The sequence below is a fragment of the Pipistrellus kuhlii genome, unplaced genomic scaffold (assembly GCF_014108245.1).
Source record: "Pipistrellus kuhlii isolate mPipKuh1 unplaced genomic scaffold, mPipKuh1.p scaffold_m20_p_14, whole genome shotgun sequence".
NCBI lineage: Eukaryota > Metazoa > Chordata > Mammalia > Chiroptera > Vespertilionidae > Pipistrellus > Pipistrellus kuhlii.
Window position 1 is genome coordinate 9,882,208 of NW_023425449.1, and position 20,662 is coordinate 9,902,869.

Here is a 20,662-nt window from a genome sequence, read left to right on the forward strand (position 1 = left end):
TATATACTGGCAGACATCAAGAGAATAACAAGGGAATACTTATAATCCACTCTACCCAACAAAGTTTCACAACTTATATAAAATGCAACAATTTCCCCAAAAGAAACACCATAACCCACACAATATAAAATGGATTTTTTGGGGGTTAGCCTTATAACTAAGGAAATTGAATTAATAATTTAGAAATTCTCCAAAGAGAAAATTGCAGACCCAGAGAGTTTCACTGGAAAATTCTACCAAATATTTAAAGAATTAACATTAATCTTATAAATCTCTCCCAGAAAATAGAAAAAGGACGGAATATTTTCCAATTCATTTTATAAAGCTATTCTGACACCAAAACAAGAAAAAGACAGTACAATATGAGATAACTGGAGACTAATGACTCTCGTGAAGAGAGATGGAAAATTCCTTAACAAAACATTTGGCAATACATACAAATAATTATGTACCATAACAAAATGGGTTTTTTTCTAGCGATTCAAAGCTCGTTCAATATAAAAAGCAATCAGTATAATCCACCATGTAAACAAGACTAAAAATTGCAATCACACTAATTAAAGCAGAAAAACTCAATCATAGTTAAAAAAAACAAAAACCTATCAGAAAGCTAGAAATAGAAACTTCCTAAAATTGATAAAGAATATGTACAAAACACTTGCATCTGTCAGCATACTTTAGAGTGAAAAAAATGAATCATTTTCTCATAAGATCAGGAGCAAAACAAGGCTTTCCTCTCTCACCACTTGTACTTAGCACAGTACTGAACATTCTACATAATGCAATAAAGTGAAAACAGAAAATAGAAGGCATTCCGACCAGGAAGGAAGAAATAAAACTGCTCTTCTTCATAGTGACGTGATCTACTAGAAAATCCAATGGAATTTACAAAAACAAAACACTTTTCTAGAACTGATAGGTGAGTTCAGCTAGGTTGAAAAATATAAAATGAAGATGGAAAAAATGTAAGTATTTACAGATGGCTATTGAAACACAGCCCTAGCCAGTTAGGCTCAATGGATAGAGCATCAGCCTGCAAACTGAAGGGTCCCAGGTTTGTTTCCAGTCAATGGCCTATGCCCAGGTAGTGGGCTAGATCCACAGTACAGGGCCTGTAGGAGGCATTTGATCAATGATTCTCTTTCATCATTGATGTTTCTGTCTCTCTCCCTCTCCCTTCCTCTCTGAAATAAATATATATATTAAAATGTATATATGGTATCACTTATAATTGCACAAAATATGAAATACTTAAGTGTAAATCTAAGAAAACATATACAGATTTGTATGTTGAAAATGATAAAATGCCCATGAAAGGAATCAAAGAAGATCTAAATAAGTGGAAAGACATACTATGTTCATAAATTGGAAGATTCAACATAATAAAGACCTCAATTCTCCCCAAATTGATATTCAGGTTTAATGTAATTATTTTAAAAAATTCCAGCAAAGAGTTTTGTAGTTCTAGACAAGATTATTGAAAAAACTTATATGAAAAGGGAAGAAGCTAGAATATCTAACACAATTGTTAAAAAGAAGAAAAACAGGGAGGAATCACCCTACCTGATTTCAAGATATATTATGAGGCTACAATAATCAAGACCGTGTGGAATTAGCAGAGGGATAGATTCAAAGATCAATGGAACTAAATAGAGAAACTGAAAATAGCCGCATATAAGTTAGTCAACTAATTTTTGACAATTATCTAAAAGCAATTCAGTGGAGGAAAGACTCCCCCCCCCCCCCCCCCCAGCAAATGGTGCTGAAATAATTGGGTAATCATAGGCAAAATCAAACAATGAAAAAAAAACACCTTATACAACTCCAAATGGATTGTAGATTTAGACATAAAACTATAAAACCTTGGGGAGAAAATACTCAGGACTTGCGGCTGCATGAAGAGTTCTTAAAGCATAATACCAAGGCATGACCTCTAAAAGGAAAAATAAATAAATCGGACTTGATTCAAATTAAAAATATTTGCTCCGTGAAGGAACCTGTGAAGAGGATGAAAAGATAAGTTGTAGACTCATGGGAAATATTTGCAAAGCACATGTTTGACAAAGGACTCATAGCTATACTGTTTAAAGAACCTAAAACTCAACAGTTAAAAAAGAAACAATTCTATTTGAGAATAAGCAAAATAATTAAAAAAGATGTTCTACTGAAAAAGGATATGGCTGTCAAATAAGCACATGAAAAGACATTTAACATCACAAGCCATTAGGAAAATGCAAATGAAGATCACGATGAGCTATCTCTATCTCTATATACCCATTAGAACAACTAAAATTAAAAATAGCAATGATGCCATATGCTGACAAGAATGCAGAAAAACTGAATCTCTCATACATTGCTGGTTAAAATGGTTCAGCCACTCTGAGCAATAATTGGGCAGTTTTTGAAATACGGCTCAGCAATTATTCTCCTGTGATTTATCCCAGAGAAATAAAAAACTACATCCCACAAAAGCCTATATGCAATTTCTCCTAGAAGCTTTATTTGTAACTAGAGGCCGGGTGCACAGATTCATGCATATTGAAAGGAAATTAATTAGAAGCAATATTTTAGAGGCAGGGGTGGGGAGAGACTGCAGGAGGTTGGCTCTAGTGCTTGTCCAGCCCAGTTCCGATCAGCCAGACCCCAGCAGCAAGCTAACCTACTGGTCAGAGCATCTGCCCCTGATGGTCAGTATGCGTCATAGCAACTGGTCAGACGGTTGAACAGACACTTGACTTTCATGATTATAAGTAGCCCCCAAACAACTAAAATGTCCTACAATGAGTGATCAAACAAACTATGGTACATTCAAACCATGGAATACTGTTCAGCAATAAAATCGATGGACGAAACAACTCTGATGGATCTCAAGAGCATTATGCTGATTAAAAACAGAGCAAAACAAAAAACACAAAAGAACCCCCACCAATATCAAAAGGTCACATATGGCATGGTTCAATTGATAAACATTCTAGAAATGACAAAATTGTAAAGATGGAGAACAGTATAGTGGTTTTTAGAGATAAGGGGTGGGGGCAGCGGGGATGGGTGTGACTAAAATAGTATTAATAGCAGGAAGGAGTTTTGTGTGGTGAGGAACAGTTCTGCATGTTGATTATAGTGGTGGCCACACGAATCTTCATATGTGATAAATGGTTATAGAACTGTAAAAAAAATCTATTACATGTGGGTTAACTGATACAAAACTATTCTTAGCTTTTGCTGTTCTTGAGCTTTATGTATTACATAAAAAATGTTGTCATTTATATGTAATTACCTGATACTTGCTTTTTTTCATTCATTATTTTCCTGTTTCACCTAAGTTGTTGCATGCAGCTGTGAATTATTAATTTTCCCTGTTGTCTAATATTTTATTGTATGCGTATGACTCAATTTATTTGCTCTCCTATTGGTGGACATATGTGCTAAATATAGCTTTTTGCTGTTTTGAATAAAGCTGTTGTAAACACTTTGTGCATATCTCCCAGTGCAAACATACAAGAGTTTCTCCAGGGAATAGAGGTAGGAGTAGATTTGTTCAAAGGGAGGATATGGAAACATTCAACTTGGTAAGATTCATAAAAGGAGGTTAAATTGTTCCCAAGTGTTTACATCAATTTATACTCCTCCCACTGTCAATTTAATTTGCACTTTCCTGATTACAAATGTGGTTGTTCATATTTTCATATGCTCATCCACCATTTATATTTTTCTCCTCTGTGACAATGTGTCACATCTGTTGCTCATTTTTCTATTGTGTTGTCTTTGTCTTAATGATTTATAACATTTCTTTATATAATCTGAATACTGCATGCAAACCTATCTCGGATATTGGCATATCTTTTGTTCTCTTTATTACGCGTTTGTAACAGATCTTAATATTACAGTAGGAAAATTTATCGGTCTTTCCTTTTATGATGAACACTTCTGTGCCTTAAGAATTCCTTTCCCATTTGGAGGTCAAAAAAGTTGTTTCATATTTTCTTCTTCAAGTTTTAGCATTTTGCTTTTCACAGCTAAGTCCTTAATCCCTCTGGAATTGATTTTTGGCTTTGACTCCTCATTGATTTTGGCTCAGTAAATCACTCTAGCCTTCATGGGAGTTCTGTTGTCTTTTAATTCCAGCTCCCCTGCCATGTATGGTTCTATGCTTCCTCTGTCTCTTCAAATTGTGTTTTTCTCCTTTTGGTGTGCCTGGTAATTTATCTCTGGATAGCCAGACATGCTGTCCTGGGTAAAAGGAATTGCTGTAAATAGATCTTCAGTGGTGCCATATAACGAAATGGAAGGTCAAATGCAAGGCCACTTTAAGCACTTCAAAATATATTTCATACACATTGTGGAAGTATTCTGAACTATTTTCCAAGAGGGAAAATCCAATGTTAATAGGAAGTTGACTAAATGTGAAACTTGGGTAACGAATATCTCTTGAACCTCAGCTCATTCATTCTCCTTCAGACATCTTCAAATAACCCCAGAGCTAGTGTTTCCCCGGATACACACCGCCAACACCAGTCTTCAGGTTCAGATTCTTGTTGAACATTGTTGTTGTGGACATTTGTTGATTTTCTCCTCAGTCTCCCCTTCTCCCCTTTCCCTTCCTCACAGTATCTGGAATGGTTTTCCATGTAATTTTTCTTTGGAATGATTCTCCTCTCACTTCCAGGGATAAAAGGAACTTAAAGTCATTCAGTGAAGTATGGTGTCAGGTTCAGCAAGGGGCAATCTGAGTGACCTCGGTTAGAACTGGGACAGCCGGCATGCTCACCCTGTCCCCTTGGAAGATGGATGCATGGTCTTCAACTGCTGCCACTGTTGGTTTTGTGCCATGAGGGGAGGCAGCCGGAAGTTCAAGTCAGTCTACAGAGAACACCTGTGCCTAGAGAATGATAGGATGAACTCTGATTTCCCAATGATAGGATGAACTCTGGTTTCCCAAAACCAACCCTCCATCTGTCCCCCCCGCCACCACAGTTCAAAGAACCAAAATATTTTTTTTGTTATTTATTTGTATGAGTGCGTTTGAGTTGGGTTTTCTGTTATTTACATCCAAAAGATGGCTGAAGGATAGTTTCTATCTATATTGCAGGGGGGAAAAATACACACACACACACACATACACACACACACACACACACACACACACACACTAGAGGGCTGTTGCAGGAAGATCCCTGCAAGAATAGGGTTTCCTGTGGCCTGAGTGAAGCAGAGAAGGGAGTGAAGCCCGCTGAGGAGGGATTCCCTCCCGCCACCGCTGCCTCCCCCCCCCCCCCCCCCCCCCCCGTTTTCCCTCCTGTGCTTTCCCTCAGCTGCTGCCCCATGCTTTCTGCTTGCTGCTTTCCCTCCCTCTTCTTTGTATACTGTCTTCAGTCTTTGCTTGTGCCTGTTATGCAAATTAACCACCATCTTTGTTGGATTAATTTGCATGCTCGCTCTGATTGGCTGGTGGGTGTAGCAGAGTAATGGTTAATTTGCATGTTTCTCTTTTATTAGTGTAGATATTATTTTAACATGTTACTTATTATTTTAATGATGTATATATTAAAAATAACATACTATATAATAAAGATGTAATATAAAAATGGTGGTTACACCATGAAGTGTAATGACCAACTGCATAAATACAAGATCATGGATCAGCTGATGGATGGGGCAGCAAGCTACAAGTGGCAGAGAGCTATGGAGGGGGGTGGGGGAAGCTACAGGAGGGCAGGGCATTGAGTGGAGAGCTACTGGAGGGCAGCAGCGAGCTACTGGCACCCAGATTCATGGGCTACTAGTATTATATACTTGCATATTGATCACATACATATGTATACATACACATGAATTTGTTCTCAAGGTTATAGTCCTTTCAGGATTAAAGCCATAGGCCTGAATGTTGCTAAGAATGCTTGTTTCTCCCCATTAAAAGTTGCCTAAACAGCATCTGTCCAAAGGCCTGTAGATCGTGAAATGCCAGGACATAAGTCCTACTCCTTTGGGGACTGAACCTACCACCCGCTCTGATACAAGACTCACCCCTGAGTACTTGGAGCCACAAAGACCAATTAGGCTGAACTCTGTCAGTGTTCTTGTAGGTGTGTTTCCTGTTTCCTGTTGGCAAAGGCAACTTCAGAAGAATTAAAAGTAACAGCCTTACATAAACTACTTTACCGAGCTGTCAGATCTTCAAGTGATATACCCGTTAATTATGCGCGATCTGGGTTGCAGGGCCACAGAGCTGCTGGTCAGAGGCTCAGCCGTGAACCCAGGAGGCTCCGGGACCCAGGCTCTGCGAGGCTGCGTACTGTGAGTTACTTTTCTAACCTCTCCGAAGGCCTGCGTTTCAGTTGTGCCGACTAAGATTCAGAATGCAAAGTTGTTTCGTCCTAGTCGGGTTGCTGTGTGTTTCTTTGTTTTGGTGTTTGGTAAAAGGAAAATGCTAGCTTACGTGTGCCCTTAAAGCTTCATCATGAGCTCTACGCTTCCATTTTTAACTCTTGATTACATTTATGTTACTGAAAAGTAACATAAATGTCCCCATTCTAATTTTATTTTATTTTTTTAATTCTGTTCTCTTCTATGGAGACTCTGGTTAAATAGAAACGTTATTAAAGTGTAAGAAATTTACTTAGAAACAAAACAGGATAGTTGATAATGAAATAAAAACCTGTCTTGCTTCCTGGGGAAAAAGGCAAAATGCATGGGCCCTTCTTCCTTTCCCAGCGTGCTTCTGGGCCTGGGACATGTCAGTGGATCCTGGGCAGCCAGCAGGTGGGCTGTTTTCTCATTCAGAAAAGATTCTTCTGAAATCCTACTCTGATACAATTAGGAACGCAGCAGCCACAATAGTGAATTTCCTGTTAAGACAAGGATATTATTACTTTCCTAATGTGTGGATGTGGGTCTCAGAAGCCAACTCATTGAATATTTAGGAAATTGGCTTTTCAGAGAGGGAAATCTGGCAGATGAATTTTGTGGATATTTTTCAAAATATGCTTGTGGCCACAGATGGGAGCCAGCCAAGATATGCAAGCAAGGTAGTATGCCTTAGGCCCTGGCCACAGGTTTTGTGGCTATTTGTAAATGAGGCTTGAATAGTAATCGAATATTTACTTGGCCACATAGTTTCATATGAGGAGCAAATGACAAAAAAATAAATAAATAAATAAATAAATGCGGGCAAGAACCCAAACCTCGTTTTGTATTTTATTTTATTTATTTTATTTTTTATTTATTTTTTATTTTTATTTTTTATTTTTTTAAAATAAATCTTTATTGTTCATTTTATTACGAATGTTCCTCATTCTCCCCCCCCTCCCATTGCTCCCCTCCACCAGGTTCCCACCCCACTCTCTGCCCTTTCCCCACCCCCCATTGTCCTCATCCATAGGTGCACAATTTATGTTCAGTCTCTTCCCACACCCCCCTCTTCCCTTTTCTCACTCCTCGTGACATTGAGAAGTCAATCTCACCCCTAATGCATGTCTCCTGGAAGCCAGGAGAGAATTGTACATTAAGCTGGTAGGGATCAGGCAGCCTGAGCGGCCGCTTCTTCTTGTCGTAATCCTCTGGTTGAACTACATAGGGATAGTGCAACCCTAGATAGGATAGTAGCCATTGCCTCAGTTCCTTGGATCTTTCTAATGTCACAGTAAGGAATAATAAGACAGTGCCGGAAGACAGGAAAGCACGAGTATGTTTCAGCGTAAGGACCTTTCCTGGGACCTGGAGGTGGAGAGAATCAGCGTCTGCTCTGGGCCTGGCTGCTGCTCCTCAAGTGTCCAGGCCTCTCCTCTGTGTCTGTGACCTCACAGACCAGGGGTTCCTCCCTGGAGACCCCCTTCTTGAGTGAGCCCCCAATAAGCTCTCCTTCATCCCCGGTTTATGTGGAACAAGGAGGGGCTGCAGGAGTTTGTGCAGGAGGGTGGGATGAGAAATGGACAACAAAGCTCCAGTCAGTGAGTGAGTCACTCCCCTTTGGGCCACTGCTGGCCTGTGAAATCAGTGAACAAGGCAGCGGCAGGGTGACCTCTGTAAGGAGGCCGAACTTCCTCGCGGGGCTCTCCACGAGGGTGGCTATTATACTAGGTTAGCAAACACTGCCCCCGCTTCCAGGGAGTTCTGGAACCTTGTCCATGCAAGTGTTTTATCCATACCTTCCCATGAAAATGGCCCAGCGACAGAGATCCTGATAACAACAGGTAGGGAAGATATATGCAATGAAACTATTTTAAAGTGAAGTATATAAATAAATTTCAGGTTTATAATTATTTCCGATTTCTGGTGACCGAGTTGTCTTCCTTTAGCTCCCTTCGGCTAGAATCCTGTTGTCTGGATCCCCAAGAATTCTGTACGCTTCCCCAAGGCTTACTGTGCGACTAGCTTCTTAATTACGTGATACTACATGGATCCCTATTTTTCTGCAGCTCTCTGCACTGAAGACCTCCTCCTTGCATCTCTTAAACAGAATACTGTCTGAATCCTCTTAGCCCCCAAGTTCACTGCCCATTTTCAATGTCCCATAAAACCCCCTCTATCAAAAACACCTATGCTGTCAACAGAGTATCTTTCACTGGGGGACAGTAATGGGAAGAGATTATTTCAGAGGCTGAGAGAGCAAGACACCAAATATCCAGAGGGTAATTAAAATACGCTTCCAGATGTTTTCAAATGCAGACATAGAAACAAATACTCATTTTCCAGATAATTGATTTCTTGACCACCATTTTCCACCCAGTTATGTTCTTAATGCCCAAACAGCTAATAAATTAAGCGGGGGAGAAGGGAGTGAGGGTGAAATCACACTACTTTTTTTTAATTAGTATGTAGAAAAAGAATAAAAAGCAGTTGATTTTTCAGCCATTTTGCAACAAGCTCTTTTAGTGTTTACGGACTTCAGAGAATGATGATTTCAATTAAACCAAAAAATATCAATTAAGCCCCCAACTTGAGTCCAAGGAAGAATGATACAGTAGAACATGGACTCATATATTTGGTAGCAGATTATACTCCTAGAACAAATAATTCATTTATTCATTCAATAAATATTGGTTGAGCGCTCGCTATCTGACAGGCACAGTGCTAGATGAGGGGATATCAGTGGGAAACGAGGCAGGCATGGCTTCTGCCTACCGCTGAGTGGTATGAAGTGGGAAGAGACATTAATCAAATAACTACACAAATTATAGTTTACAAATGCGGTAAGTACTATGATGAAAAACACGAGAAACTGTGAAACTGTAAAATACAGGTGCTGCACCTAGTGGAGCAGTAATCAGGGAGGCCTTCCTGAAGGAATCTGGAGGGCTGGGGGGTGGAGACAAGAAAGCTGGGCAGAGGCTCTGAGACAGAGAGAGCGTGGAGCGTACCCCAGTTCAGTGGGGAGCAAGGGGGGCATGATGGAAGGGAAGCCGGAAAGGGGGCAGGGGCAGGCATGAGAGGCTCAGGAGAGAAGGGCTGCGTGAACATGGATAGTTAATAACATGCAGTGCGTCCGATTGCCTCCTGTCACGATCAATCAAGGGACACATTTAGTGGAAGTGTTCCTTTGCCACATTCTCAAAAGCTGTTCTTTGATTAATGATGCATCTTAAAATCATCATGACTTACAACTCAGCAGATACGACATGTCTGAAACCTAGTTTGAGTCTCCAGTCATGCCTGTATTTTCTGAAGATGTGCTTGAAGATGCCCTGATGGCAGTGTTTGCACATAGTGGTACATACAGCATTACCACAGATGCGGCTAAACCGGGGCTCCAGTGAGGGTCACCTTCAGGTCTCACTTGCAGAAATCAGGGGGGTAGTTCATTTTATCAAAAGAGGCACATGTCCTTTCTGATTGGTGTTTCTAGTTCCTAGAAGTGGGGATTACTGGGTCAAATGGGAGTTCCATTTTTAGTGCTTTGAGGAAACTCCATACTGTTCTCCACAGTGGCTGCACCAGTCTACATTCCCACCAGCAGTGCACGAGGGTTCCTTCCAGAAACTTCCACGTTTCTGACTTTCAGATGATATGAATCAACATTATTTTCATATATGCCTAAGAGGAATGATGGGAATGTTTTAGTGTGATTCTGTAGTACAGGGTTTCTCAACTGTACCCCATTGGACCAGTTCATTCCGGTGTGATGGTGACTACTGTACGACACCATCAAACTAGTAGCTTTTAAAAAATGTTGTATGGCCCTAACCAGTTTGGCTCAGTGGATAGAGTGTCAGGCTGCAGACTGTAAGGTCCCAGGTTCAATTCCTGTCAAGGGCATGTACCTTGGTTGCAGGCACATCCCCAGTAGGAGGTGTGCAGGAGGCAGCTGATCGGTGTTTCTCTCTCATCAATGTTTCTAACTATCCCTCTCCCTTCCTCTTGATAAAAAAAAAAAAAAAATCAATAAAACATATTTTTAAAAAATAAAATAAAAGTGTCCTGTGCAGCGCAGAATGGTCAGTGCCAGCATTATCCCCACATCCATCTCTAAACATTATCCACTGTTTCCTGGGAGAGGCACAGTCACTCTCTGTGAAGAACCATTGCTTAGCACATCACGATCAGCGAGTGACTCACAGTGCTGTGTTTTAGCTTTGTGCTATAGTCATAGCATTGCAAACACGACCAATTCTAAATGCATAGCTTTCAGTTTAATAGGATAGTGTCTTTATAACTCTCTAGTTCTTACATCACAATTTCAAAACATATGAAATCAGAATTAGAAGACTGAATAATTAGATTTTTGTAGAGCAAATGTGTGCAATCGTAACGTGGTAATACTTTTTTATCCCCACCCCCACCCCCTCCTCTGGGGGAGAGAGCAGACCACTGGAGAGCCTTATTTTATTTGTTAAAAACTACATAAAATTTTACCCTCAAGATTTAAAACTTACTTAGTGGCTTATCTATTTTTTTTAAAGGTATATTTATGGGAATCTTAATGCTGCCGAACATTCCAAGTCAGTCAGTTGCAAGAATTAATAGCCTTTTGATGACACACAGGAACTTAAAATGAAGCAAGCACATTGAATGAGTTCAAGTCTAGTTTATAGGGAACTGAGAACAACAGAGAGAGAAAAAATGCCACTCACGTGGCCTTTGGTGATTGTACTTGACATTGTAGTGTAAGTTTCTGTAATAGTGTACTACTTTAATACTCCCTAATCTCTATGATTTAGTCAGAGTCTCTGAAAACAGGAAGAATGTGTGTCCTCACACCACTGCGAAGCTAAGAAGTGACATTTCCAAATCGCTGTCATCACCCAGGATTGGACCTTTTCAAGTGGCATTTGCTATGCTGTGGTGCCCGGGCAGATTTAAGATTACACAAGTTTACTTAGACATATGATTATACTGGATGACACCATGAAAATAAACTTTTTAAAAATTCATTTTTGCCATTATTATTTACTTCACCTAAAGACATCCTGCCTCCAAGCGATGCCTGTAGAGACCAATATACTAATGAGACCATTAGTATTTGGTAAAATATCATTACTGTCACATTCAGGAATATTTGATAACTTTCTTTTAAAAAATATATATATTTTATTGATTTTTTACAGAGAGGAAGGGAGAGAGAGAGCTAGAAACGTCGATGAGAGAGAAACATCGACCAGCTGCCTCTTGCACACCCCCTACCGGGGATGTGCCCGCAACCAACATACATGCCCTTGACCGGAATTGAACCTGGGACCTTTCAGTCCACAGACCGACGCTCTACCGCTGACCAAACCGGTTTCGGCAATATTTGATAACTTTCCATCTACACTAATAAAAAAGAGAAGCATGCAAGGTGACCATCACTTCTGCTACACCCACCAGCCAATCAGAGCAAGTATGCAAATTAACCCAACAAAGATGGGGGTTAATTTTCATAAGCAGGTGAGAAGACTAAAGACAGCTTAGAAAGAAGAGGGAGGGAAAGCGAAAGCGGGGCAGTGGCAGTGGGAGGGAAATCCACCTCAGCTGGCTTCGCTCCCTTCTTCGCTTTGCTCAAGCTGCAGGAAGCCCTGTTCTTGCAGGAATAGACACAAGGAAGCCCTATTCTTGCAGGAATCTTCCTGTGCAACGTGCCTCTGGTTATAAATAAAGTTCTAATTCTCTTCCATGGCATTCGAAGCCCTCTACTAACTGGCTGCAGTTGACCTTTTCACATTTATCTCCTTGCTTCCATCTGCCCCATCCCCGTGTCATGCTCCAACTGCAGTGAACGAGGTGGCCCAGGGCATCCTTGCACTCTTCGCCTTCCTACCGCTTCTCATGCTGTTATCTCTGCCCCTTACCTTCTAACCCACCCTTAAAAAATCACTTCTTCTCTGTATTGTTCCAATTTTAGTATATGTGCAGAATATCTACACCCCTGTGCTCATTGTGATGTTATTTAGAGTAGCCAAGATTTGGAAGCAACCCAAGTGCGCATCAGTAGATGAGCGGATACAAAAGCATCCCAAACTATCTATTGGAAGGAGTAGATTTAAAAAAAAAAAACATTTTCAAGTCATCACAGACCAATATGTGTTCTCATGCCCATGACCAGTGCTGAGATTCCGCCACTGGAAATTTGTTTCACAAGTTTGGCAATCCTTCAGTGAGGCGAGGTGTGTCCGCTTGACCACACATTCCACTTGGTCACACATTGAATGTTGCAATAATGTCCAACTGCTGTAACCGTGCTAATATTCTTGAAGTATCTGTACTTATCCTGTTGCTGTCTGATAAGGAATAGCTCATGAGGGAAGTGCTGTCCACAGGCCACACTAACCAGCACCACCCCAGACTCTCAGCTCCAGGACGACAGCAACTCGGTCTGCTATTTTCATCATTATAATCCCAGCAGCTGGCATTGCCTGTGGCACCATCAGCCCACTGATTACATGTAGTACCATCACACTACAGAGGGCAGCACCTGTCTACAAAGTAGCTTGGATCAGAACTTAATCCCTTTTGAGCGCCTACACGATCATCATGCTTTATTGGCATAAGAAAATAGGAATTAATGCGATTATCAAACTGATGTATTCTTGAAATGCATGCTCTTGAGTATAAACGGTACTGAAAGAAAATGTACCTTCAGCCTCCTAGTGCTGGTATGGCCTTTATAAACAAAACTCATTGGATCAATAATTAATTTTCTTTCACTCGATAGTTGCAAAAATTCGCTTCAATCACATTTAAGTGATATAAAGGGAGATTTTTTTAAAAAAATTTTAAAACATGGAGCCTGTTAAATAGCAACATTGAGAAATGGTCTCAGAGAATGTGTTCCTAGTGGGGGGGAAAAAAAGCAACCCACACAAAAAGGCTATATTTAAACCTGAAATGAAAATTTTTTTAATGCAACTCAAGGGGATATATTGTCACTCTTAAGCAGTCCAAAATTGTGTTTCTGAAAATGAGAATCACATGGAGTTAGTTTAACATCTACCACTGTAATATCTTCTGGGAAAAACACCTGAGACCTAAGGAACATTTTTCAAAGTTTAAAATGTAGCAGATTCAAAAGGAATTACTTGACAATGCTATTTGAACACAGCTCCCTCCCTTTCAGTGCTTCCAGAGTCTTTCTGAAGGGTAGAAGTAGCTACAGCTGAATGGTCATATTTTTTTCATTGAATATTTCATTATATTAAAGTTAGCAGCCAAGAAAAACAAGGACATTTACTATACATGTTTTTCCTACCCTTATTAGCCAGTTACTTTTCCATGGAACATTTGTTATTTCTGGGAAACATATGGCATAGGACCAGAACCATAATTAGTAACAGTTTGATGTTATAGGAATTCGAAATTTGGCTATTTCTAGCTTCATTAGATCAGTGGCTCTCTCTGAAATATAAAGGCAGTGAATACAGATCCTATGGGTGCATTCTGGGGTTGGCTGTTTTTCCCTTCATAATCCGAGGTGTTTGCTTATTTTAATCGAAAGGAGAGGTGGTTGAAGACTCTGGCAAATACTTCTACAGCTCTGCCCCAGAGCCAGAAGGTGCCAGAAGGAGTTACTGTTCTAAGTACTTTACATATATCAACTTATTTAAACCAACTTATTTAACCATTGCAATAGCAGGTGAGTTGCAGAGGCATGGATGCATTAATTTGCTCCAAGCCACTTCAATGGGAAATAGTGTTATTAAGATTCACCTGTGTAGTCTGACTCCATCCAGACTCGATGCTCTGACTGATACACAGCAGTGTCATCTGTGCAGTATTGCTTATCTAAAAAGTTGAAAAGTTCTGGAGTTCCATTGGTAGAATCCTGCTGAAAGGTTATTTATTTATTGCAAATGACTTATGCCTAATAGTTACTTAGTAGCTTAAAGTAAGATACTTAGTTAGTGGAGAATAAAGATACTTAGTGGAGAATACTGGATGCTGTGAATTCTGGGTAACTGAGAATTTGAGGTAACCAGGGAATGCTGGGAAAAAGAGGCAAGAAGCCATTAGTTGGCAGCTAAATCTGGGCAACTTCTAGTACCTATACAGGCGTCTTCAAACTACGGCCCGCAGGCCACATGCGGCCCGCAGAGGAGTCTGATCCGGCCCGCCAGGTTTTTTGGGCAGTGAGCGCAGCCGAGGTGTTACAGTAGGAATTAGTAGTTCATATAGTCCGGCCCTCCAGCTCTCTGAGGGACCGTGATCTGGCCCCCACTTTAAAAAGTTTGAGGACCCCTGCATAAACCAAAGAATAGTTGTCATCCGTGTGGGATCTGGACTGGTCTGCAGAGCAGCCACCCTCACCCAGAATCCCCCAAACCAGGGTCATCTTTGGATCAGGAGGATAAACATCTGTAGAATCATTTTACTCCAAATGTTGAAGTGTATTAAAAATTCACAATTTTCTAGCACATGCTGCATAGACAAATACAAGGTTGGGGAGGAGACATTTCATGGAAAGAATGTGTGCTTACTTATGAATCCATTTATTATGTTTAAGACTTGAGGGCGCTGTAGGGGAGTGGGTTAGCCGAGAGCCCATGGACTTCCCACTGAGTTCTAATATGCATCCCCACCAGGGGACACGGGATAATCACTTCTGCTCTATGTTGGAAGCCGTGGTTGCCGAGGCTGATTAGTCACAGAAATAAGAAAGCATCTCATCCTCCTCCAGCGGAGTGTGTCCCATCCTTTGTTGCTAATGGAGTTAGGAAGGACTGGAAATGCAATATCTTTTAGCAACATGCATCATGGTATTTACTCTTTTGAGCAGCAGGGGCAACGAGCGTGTCTTAGAAATGTCCTGGTGGGTATCTTCATTTCCCTTTCCTTCTCATCTGCCATAGCTTCTATCCATTGCCCTGGGAATAAGCAGGGTGCTTAGACTGTGCGGTGGCGGGTGGGCTTAGTCATGCTCCCTTAAGCACAGAGATCAGCCCTGGAGAGCTGGCACTCGTCCAACCAAGAACCAGAAGGAAATTAGACTGTAGTTAAGGAAAAGCAGTGAAAGACTCCTTCGGTTCCCATGTTCTATGGAGGGCTCTAATTTTCACCCCTGGCAAGCAGGCGATGGTGGATATGTCACCCCCGTGCGACGTGGGAACTTGCTGTCCTACTTGTCAGTCTTCTCGTTTTGCTGGCTCTGGCCTTTTGGGCAGTGACTAGAGTCCATAGTAGCCAAAAGCGAATGCCATTTCTATTTCCTCCTAATGAAAAGGCAACACTTCCACTTATCACAGGGTCCACACTCCACTGTCCTTTACATTCACCACAGACGTTGGAGAGCAAGTTGAAGTTGCGGGTGAATTTGATTGGATGGAGTTCTACCCGACCCCTCCTAGCTTCTCCACCTTGGAATCGTAGCTGTGCCTCTGGGAATCCCGGTGGTTGACCATCTCCCCTCTCTGCCTCCACAGTCACTCTAGATCGGTCTCATAAATCCTGGTGTTCTAACTTGACTTCTGCTTTCATGAAAAGCAAGAAATCCCAGGGGCTGGGGCCATCTTGCAGGAAAGACTGTCTCTAAAAGGCTCAAACAGTCCTGGAGGGACAGAGAGGCCAGCCTCCCCACATGAAAGCGACGGGGAAGGCATTGGTTCACCACCAGAACAAAGGCAGCCACCCCTCCTGGAGCCGGAGATGTTCCGCTGGTGACCGCCACCCCATGATTGATGTCTGCTCCATCCCAAGGCTGAGGAGGAGCTATGGGGGTTTGAATTAGTCAGCGGAATGTTGGGTTCTTTGTTCCTCCCGAGGAAGGTCCTAGAATGTGAGCATCTTCCTCCTGCAGGGTCAGTCTTCTGGTCTTTTCACATCCTTGGCTTTGCTTTCGCTTTGTTGCGTCCTGAGTCACTAATTAATTATGGGCCCAGTCCCTTCTGTGCACTTGCTAATTGGGTGTTTTGGAAAATTGCACCATGCTGGTTTAAATAATGAGGAGAGAATGAAAAGGCTGAGGGGTGCTAGGAAAGATTGAGAGACTTTGACCATTGGGAATCCAGCAAATATCACTCACATATCTGTCTACCCTCCTTACCAGGGGATACAGACCACAGGGGTCAGGGGTTGGGAAAAGACACAATGAGGTGATGAAAGCGACAGGGTCAGCAAGAAGGTCTATTACTGTGGGAGGAAATTCTGTCTGAAGGCTACACAGCCAGCTGCTGCCTCCTTTCGGGGAAGGGGATTCCCTGAACTCAGGGAAAGGGCCAGGATGTTGAAGTCCACACCACAAACATCTGGGTCTGGACTCTGTTCTTTACTAACTGTGGGACTTGGAGCAAATGCCTGCCTCTGTGAGCACCTGGCTCTTCACCTGTGGAAGGAAAAACAATAGTACTTGTCTCCTAGAACTGGGGTGAGCAGAAACTGGGGTCAAGTGGTGTCTAGACCACTTCCTAGCATGTCACCCTCTGAGCACTGGCTAGCCATTATGATTATGCAGTTATGTTGTCAACTTAATGACGTAATAATAATAAAGCTATTAGCAAAGGCAAGGTAATTACCCTGACACGGCCTAAGAAGGGCTGGATTTTAAGTATGCTGGGGGAGAATCATTATCCCCATTCCTTCCTTTCTACTTTCTTTTCCTGGCTCATCTCCCTCCCCTCCCCTTCACTCTACCTTGCAGGAAGGGGAGAGGAATTTAAAAATTGGATAAGAAAAGTACAGCTGTTCAGCTGGGGCCTTTGGTTGTTGGGAAGGAGGCCTAAGACGACAGCTGGCCAACAGACAGACAAACAAACAAACAGAAAACCACCCTGGAAACCGTTCCCAAAGTGCATCCTATCATCCCATACCACCACTTATTTATTGTTTAGACATTGGTGATTTGCAATTGCAGATTCTAGATTTTTCTTCCCCATTCAAATGTGAACTCCAAGATACAAAGATTTTTGTGTCTTGTTTACTGCGAATTCTCTCATTTCTAGGACTATTCTACGCATGTAGTATGTGTCTGGTGAGTGAATATTGGTTGGGGGAAGGGTGGAGTTCGGAGGAAGGAGGAAAAGAAGAAAGGGAGGGAGAGAGAGGAAGGAAGAGTAAGGGAAAGAGGAAGGACTTTACCCAACAGACTTGAGGCAATAAATAAATAAATGTATTCGAAGGGAGATCCTCCTGTGTAGTCTAATGGGTTGACAGTCTAATAGGTATTCAAGTCAGTGAACATTTAGTGAGCACCTCCTCCGGACCTGGCACTGACCACGTGGTAGGATGTAATGGAAAATAAGTGACCTCCCAGCCTGTGTGGCTCAGTGGTTGAGCGTTGACCCAGAAACCAAGAGTTCAGTTGATCAACCTCACAGACACTGCCTTCAACAAGAGATCAAGGTTAATATAACGACTGATAAGCCAAATGGAGAGCATCTACCCCCTTATATGATGCAATGAGAAGGGCTATTCACCTTGGTGGTATTCTTCTTCCCCGAATCCCAGTCTAATCATGAGAAAGTTTCAGACAAACTCAAACTATAGGCTTTTTAGCCCTAAGCTTGGTTTTACCAGAGTGCTTCTAACTGCAGATTTGATGGCAAGGTTATCCTTGGTTATAGCAGGATATGGATTTGATTTATTTCTTGAGAAACATTTCTACGTATTTTGGTCCCTGGTGTGAAATTGGGAATCTCTGCCTGGGTAACAGCTGCATTCCCACCCTCGGCCCTAAGTTCAGGGCTTTGCAAGTATGGCCAGAAGCTGACATCATGTCCTATTCTTCCTAGTTCCAGTCATTCCCATCAAGTGGTGTTTCCCAAGCTTTAGTCATTCATGCTCCATCTTCCTGATTTCTACCATATTCACATTCCATCTACTATTTTTACTTAATATCTTTCTTTAAACCACTCCCTTTTTATATTTTCACTTTAGGCAGTACTAGCTGTGAAATTGCAGATTTGCAAATTTTTTTTTTAATGCACATTTCAATCAATACACAACCCAAGTCCACCGTAATTATGCACTACCTACACTTGTCTCCAGGAACACCCGGGGTGTGCCTGCATGCTTTGAGAAACACCTTGGTGAAGCTCAGGGACCGTGCCCTGCACGTTTCACTGTTATCTGTGTCCCTCACCCAGGGATCTTAGAGCTTGGGAGGAAATAAAAAGCCTTCCTCTCAATGAAAATACTGGGGATCCCATTCTAAGGCATTGGGGATTGTTCACTTTATTTGGTTTGGAATGAGGGAAAGGCCCAAAGAGAAATGGAAAGAGTTGGCTTTAAAAAAAAAAAAAAAAACAGACATCAACAGCAGAGGAAATGGCTGGAAAGAAAGAGCGATGAACTGTAGTGTGAAAAGGTAGCAGGAAAACATGGGGTGATAGGGAGAAATTCTGGAAGGAAACTAATTGACAAAAAAAACCATTAAATGAAAGGTAAGAGACTTCATAGAGGTCATTTTCTCCTCTTTTTTTACTTTTGGACTCTCATTCATGAAGTGAGAACTGATTGGATATACCATGTCAAAGGGATGGTACTCTCCAATAAACTTCCGGCTCATGGGAGCATGCTCTAAACAGGTTAGCTTCTCCATGACGTACTGCTTTGGCATGAAAGATGGATTTAATGATATCAGACAGGAGTTAGGAAAGAGTTTAGACTTTCTCCAGCATCTGTTCACACTTAATAAAGAAAGAATGGCTTCAGCCTTTATCATAAGGCAGATCTGATTGATTCAAACTCCATATGTGTAAAAGTCATCACATTAAAAAACAAAACAAAAAAAACCCCACAAAACTGAATTCCAGAGGATTAAAATATATCTGTTCAGGAACATCTCCCCAGCACACAGCTGAGGTGAGGGCCTGCAGATGGCCCTGCATGCATTGCGCGAGGCTTGATGAGTCCAAATATCATCACATTGTGCTTAGGATGGGGGGATATTAGGAGCCAAGTGAGCTGTACAAAGGCCAATCAGGAAAAATTTCCATGTGGTTTTGTATTTTTCCAGATCTTTCTATTTCAATATAGTGCTATAAGGGCATGCCGGTATGATTTCCATCCTTTCCAAATGAGGACAGGAACTGGGAGTCTCTGAGAAGACTGGGCATGGCTCATACGTCCAAGAGCATAGTTTCAGCCAAAAGACAAAAAGCTCTTTGTCAAGATGGGCCAAGAATGCCATCGGTTACTCTTTCCTGAGATGAATTTAGGGAAATCCCAAGAATTAAATTGCACTCAAAGCACATGAAATGTAGTCTCATCTACTGTTTTTCTAAAACCTCAACTAGGATATTTATAATAAGGTTTGGGTTTCTTTCCAGATTTGAGAGAACACTCATTTGAAATTACATTTTCAGGTCAATTTCTACCAGATGTTCTTTAGATAACAAAAAACAAAAAACAAAAAAAACAAAAAAACAAATAACCTCAAAACAAAACAAAACAAACAAACAAACAAAAAAACACACCACACTTTTTTTCTTTATGATCAGAGAGCATTGTCCCTTAGAGATCACCTTATCCCTATTTATTTTCTCCTCTCTACTTTAGCTTCCTTTAGAGGCAGATCTATAGACAAAATCTTATTTTTTGAGAGAGAGAGAGAGAGAAAGAGAGAGACAGGGAAGAGATGTGTTGCACATATCTTGACTTTTTAGAATTTTCAACACTATGTCAAGGCTTTGGCCAAGTCACACCTTTGTGCAGAGTCCATGAATGTGAGCAGCAGCCATGGTGAGATGGCCTCCCCTGGAAGAGCAGTCACCACAGGTCTTGGGCCGCTGAGTTCATGTGCATCCGACAGCTCAGCTCGCTGCCCTTTGCTGGTGATTTTTATTCTAGTTTTTTTTTTCTTTCTTTTTTATAAACTTTATATGAACAAAATGACTTGTGGTAAGTTTATATACAACCAACTCAAAATTTAAGAAAATCCCCCAGGCTAAAATAGAAACCATGGGAAAATATTTTCTTATTAGGTATTTCTTCTGCCTGTCCTCCAAAACACTCAGTTTAGCACTGTTTTCTAGTTGGGAGGAGAGTCATTGTTCTATAGAACTAAACCATTGAACCCATCAGGTTTCTGATGGGGAATTTTCTTTTCTTCTAAATAGAAAAGGGGGTGAAGGGCGGAGGCGGAGCTGAAAATATCAAGAAGTTTAATTGGTCCTCCCTTACTTAGGTGGATTAGCAGTGTGCCCATACCAGCAGCCTGGAGTATTTTCTGTTTTTAATTTCCTCAATTTTTGAAATGTAGGATAACATATTGTGATGTCTGTTTCCTGGGAACATAAGACACAAGTAAATATTTAATAAATTT

The 20,662-nt window shown here is 41.3% G+C and overlaps 1 protein-coding gene across 4 annotated transcripts in view; it reads left to right on the top strand.

Annotated features, from left to right (window-relative positions):
• The window catches only part of NCALD (neurocalcin delta), a 268,172-nt gene that overhangs the window by 152,525 nt on the left and 94,985 nt on the right, over positions 1 to 20,662 (top strand). For 2 of the 4 annotated variants that reach the window (XM_036436709.2, XM_036436712.2), the window contains exon 4: positions 6,217 to 6,294. The exons of the other annotated variants lie outside the window; for them this stretch is intronic. The gene's annotated coding sequence lies outside the window, so the exon portion shown is untranslated. The remainder of the gene's footprint in view (positions 1 to 6,216; positions 6,295 to 20,662) is intronic. 4 annotated transcript variants of the gene reach the window in all.